Genomic DNA, 5,118 nt, shown 5'->3' on the forward strand with positions numbered 1-5,118 from the left:
AATGGTAGAGCTAACCTGCCCTCCCACGATAAGCCAACTAGCAAAAATATGCAAAATAGCAAAACAAAATGCAGAATACATCATATAAGACCATGAGAAGAACCTGATGGATCAGGCCAAGGGTCCATCTAGTCCAGCATCTTGTTCTCACAGTGGCCAACCAGATGCCTATGGGAAGCCCACAGCAGGACCTAAGCACAAGGACACTCCCCCTTCCTACAGTTTTCAGCAACTGGTATTCAGAAACATACTGCCTCTGACTGTGGAGGGAGAGCATATGACATAAGAAAAATTGCTTGCTTGATCGGCATTGTTTATACTAGGGGAATGTAGAGTGGAGAGCATTCTAGATGGAGGGAGGAATCACAGAGAAAGTCCCCTCATACATCACTACCCCACAAGCCTCATGTGGTGGTGGAATCATGAGCTGGCCTATCCCTCTGATCTTTATACATAAGCAGGTTGAAATGCGAGATGTTCCTTTAAATATTCAGGTCCCAAGCTATTTAAGTCTTTATACGTTAAGTTGCTGCCCTGGGCTCCTGCTGGGAGGAAGGACGGGATATAAATAAAACAATAAATAAGTACATTGAATTGGGGTCAGAAGTAAATTGGCAACCAGTGCAATTCCTTTAAGACCAGTGTTATATGGCTCCCCCAAGCTATGTGCTTGCCCTTGCAACCACCCCCAGAATAGGCAGTACTTCCTGAAATCCTGTAACCCACAGCACCTCCATCTTGTTTGGATTCAGTTTCATTTTCAGTTTATTGGTCCACATACAGCCAGTTACTGCCTCTAGGAACTCCAGGACTTGAACCAAACCAAACACTGGTCCATAACCTATTGAGCATTCACGGACTGTATCTTCAGGATTTCTTATTGACCATGATGACCGTACTCACCTGAGCAGTAGCAGACAGCATGGTGGAGCGGCAGTGCTCACCTGCCCTTCTGACAGTTGAATTGCCGCTACTTACCAGAATGGGCAGCATGGATTGGTTCCACTGGTGTGTTTGCCTCACGCCAACACCCTCTCTGCCAGTAAGTAGCAGCAATTCAGCTGTTGGGAGGTAAGGTGAGTGCTGTTGCCCCACAACACTGACTACTGTTGCTTCTCAGATACATCTGATATCACATCATAATGTACTTTCTGTAAAACAATTAAATTCACAAGCTGAACATGAGCCAGCCATGTAGTTCAGCTGCTGAAAAGCTAATGCTAAGGCTGCATTAACAGAAGTATAACGTTCCAATCATGTAATAACAGCTCCATTCCATTTTGCACTGGTCAAGCCTCATCTAGAGCACTATGTCCAGTTCTGGGCAACACATTTTAAGAAGAACCTTGACAAACTAGAGTGTATTTAGAGGAGGGGGACCAGGATGGTGAGGACTCTCGAAGCCAAATCCTGAGCAATTGAAAAATCTGTGCATGTTTAGCCTGGAGAATGATTAGAGGGTGACATAGCAACAGTCTTGAAATATCTGGAGGGATGTCATTCAGAAGATGGAAAGTTGTTCCCTATTGTTCCAGAGAGCAGGTCTAAAACCCATGGGTGGAAATTGCAGGGATGTGGATTTTGCCTTAGGAGAAACTTCCTAATGGTAACTGCTGTTTGACAATGGAACAGACTTCCTTACAAACTGGTGGGCTCTCCTTCACTGGAGATAATTAAGCAGAGGCTGGATGGCCATCTGTCAGGGTTGCTAGAGTTGCATCCTGCATTGCAGATCCTGCCTTGAGCAGGCGGTTAGACTAGATGACTTCCAAAGTCCCTTCCAATTCTGGTTCTAGGAACTGGACCATGAGAAATTGTGCATAATGTTTGTAGCAGATGTTCCGATGTAGAACAGAATGGTGGAGCCAGAGGGGAAAACATAGTTGGTCTCTAGTCAATCATAATACGTGAGACATACAAAATGTAGAAATTCAGGAGGGGACATCATAGAACTATTATTATCTTCCATCATACTTGCTTCACTGATATGCAGCAAACAAGGTGATCTTGCCAGAATCTATTTATCACCTCTGCCTTTTAATAGAGTGCAGGAAACTAGTTGCTGATTGAAGGAGCCTTTTGACTGCATATTTATTAAGCAGTCTTGGAGAGAATTTAATTAGGTAATCAAGACAGAGCATTCCTATATATTGTGCCATTTCACAACTATACTTAAAGCATCCACCAGAGGTTTTCCAAACTGAAAACCATCTTCATTTTATCATCTTTCACGTTATGCAAAACAGAACTTTGAACAGCACCTGATTCTGGCAAAATTCCTGGGAGCAGATAACATGCTCCTATGACAATGGGGACCGTGTAGTACATCCTCAGAGCAGCCCTGTAGACTAACAGAGCTTCTGCTATGGGGCAGTATACAAATGTAATAAATAAATAAATAAATAAATAAATAAATAATAAAACTTTGCATTAGCCAATTATTTTTTTAAGGACTTGGGGGGGGTGAGATGGAGGCCCCTGAATCGAAGATGAAGTACTTAACTACAATCTGAACACACCAGTTAAGTCAAGCATGAGAGTAGCTATATATCTGTGGAACCTGTCATTGGATGGCGATGGCTGTTCTCTCTCCACTGTTGGAGTCAGTGTGCCTCTGAATATCAGCTGCTGGGAATCACAAGTGGGGATTGCTGCACTCAGGTCCTGTTTGTGGGCTTCCATAGTCATATGGTTGGCCACTGTGAGAAAAAGATGTTGGACTATGTTGAGCCTTTGGTCTGAGCCAGCAGGGCTCCTTTTAAACTCTTATGGATGTTGAGTGTTTGAGAATCTGACATGTTTGGTGCCTTATGTCAACACCAGATCTTAACTTTATATATTTTGCTTAGTCTGCATAGTATCAGATGTCACTTACATACAAATATAAATAATTTTTCCATTTAAGATTTACACTAATGAATAATGGTTTTGTTGTTATACGCCTTCAAGTCAGTTACGACTTATGACGACTCTATGAATCTTTTTTGGATATATTCATGTGGTTTTCATGGTAAGAGGTATTCAGAGGTGGTTTACCATTGCCTTCCTCTAAGCCTATGGCACCTGGTATTCCCAGGTGGTCTCCCATCCAAGTACTAACCAGGCCTGACCCTGCTTATTTTCCAAGATCAGACGAGATCAGCACATTCAGGGTAGTATGGCAGTAGGCAATGAATAATGTTAGGATAGTGTTAAACAGTCAGGAGCATTCTTCTTGTTCCATAGAAAGATGAAAGAGAGATAGAACTTTCTCCCATTTCATCACGAAGGTTGGAGAGAATTGGTCTAATCATTATCAAATAGAATTTGATATATTTTACTGATATTTTTTTTTTAAAGGGGGAACTCTTCCCTTTCCTGACACTGCTTTGTAACTAGCAAGAGTGGGGCGAGGGAAGAGCAGGGCAACCTGGTGCTTCCCTCAACCTCCACTGCCGCCAGCTTTCCAGGCAGTCCTGGGAGGGAAAGAGTTCCCTTATCTTCTTAAAAATCATTCCAGTTCTGCACAACTGAAGGAGAAGGAGGAAGAGGAGGATCATAGAATCCTAGAATTGTAGAGTTGGAAGGGGCCTACAAGGTCATCGAGTCCAACCTCCTGCTCAATGCAAGAATCCAACTTAAAGCATACCCGACAGGTGGCTGACCAGCTGCCTCTTGAAGGCCTCCAGTGTTGGAGAGTTCACCACCTCCCCACGTAATTGGTTCCATTGTTCTAACACTCTAACAGTTAGGAAGTTTTTCCTGATGTTCAGTTGAAATCTGGCTTGATCCTGGCCCTCCTCTGTGTGGCAGCCTTTCAAGTACTTGAACAGTGCTATCATATCTCCCCTCCATCTTTGCTTCTTAAGGCTAAACATGCCCAGTTCTTGTCAGTCTCATTTGTAGGGCTTTCTTTCCAATCCCACGATCATCCTCATTGCCCTCCTCTGAAATGGGAGGAGGATCTCTTCCAAATGCCACCAGTAAGGTGGTGGGGAGGAGAGAGAGAAGGAGAGAGATTACCAACATGGTGGAGGACATTGTGCTTATTGTCATTGCTCTGTTTAACTCAGGAGGGTTTGGCATGGTGTTGCTGCAGAATCATTCTCACAGTAGCAATGTTGATGCCACTTCCTGGGATGGGAAAGAGCTAATGTTGTGCTCCCACTTAGGGCCGGCTCCAGGAATGCCGGGGCCCTTGGGCATCAGCTTGCCCTGGGCCCCAGCGTGTGTGTGGGCACACGCGCACACGCACACAGCCCACCCCACCCCACCTACCTGTCTGCTGTCTTTTACCATTGCCCTTAACAAAGATGGTGGCCACGGTTTCCCTAAGGGGATGATGCCTCCGCCGCTATCTTTGTTGATGGCACGCGTGTGTGCTACACGTGCGCATCTCTGCCATTAACTAAGATGGCAGCAGGGGCTTCAATACCTTAGGGAAACCATGGCCGCCATTTTCGTTAAGGGCAATGGTAAAAGACAGCAGACAGGTAGGTGGGGGGGCGTGGGGGGCTGCAGATCGCAGAAGGGGAGTGGAGGGGTGGCTGAGGGGCTCCCTGTAGCTCCAGGGGCCATCAGGCCAGTGCCCCACCTGGCCACCCTTTAGAACCGGCCCTGCTCCCACTGGTGCCCCTGAGCTGCCCCAACCCCACACTCTTCCTAGCAAATGGCAGTGGTGCTGGTGCTAGGCCAGGAGGCCACCAGGCCAGGCCAGACCCTCCTGGATTAGGTTAGCCAGAAGCCAGAAAGGGGCTTTTTTAACCTTCTTAGTAGAGATGAGGAAAAATCAGTCAAGTTACTGCGGGCGGGGGGGGGAGCTGAACAGAAGAACAGGAAAAATGTGCAGCTTTTTCTCCCTCCTTTGTGTGAGAGAAGAGGAACTTGTGTATGCATCTTGTTTTGCTTCCCACATAGTTTTTGCAAGGAAAGTTGTAAAAAGTGAAAAACCCAAGGACTTGAGATGGAGTACTTTCTGCCCTTCACCCCACTCCACACGCCACAAAGATGTCAGCCAGCACTGCCTTTTATTATTATTATTATTATTATTATTATTATTATTATTATTATTATTATTATTATTATTATTATTATATTCCACCCTTCCTCCCAATAGGAGCCCAGGTCAGGAAACAAAAG

The 5,118-nt window shown here is 45.2% G+C and overlaps 1 pseudogene; it reads right to left on the reverse strand.

The window, feature by feature from the left end:
* Positions 1–3,051: 3,051 nt before the first annotated feature.
* On the reverse strand, positions 3,052–3,169 carry LOC133389758 (5S ribosomal RNA; annotated as a pseudogene).
* Positions 3,170–5,118: the final 1,949 nt, after the last annotated feature.

The sequence above is a fragment of the Rhineura floridana genome, chromosome 7 (genome assembly GCF_030035675.1).
Source record: "Rhineura floridana isolate rRhiFlo1 chromosome 7, rRhiFlo1.hap2, whole genome shotgun sequence".
Lineage (NCBI taxonomy): Eukaryota > Metazoa > Chordata > Lepidosauria > Squamata > Rhineuridae > Rhineura > Rhineura floridana.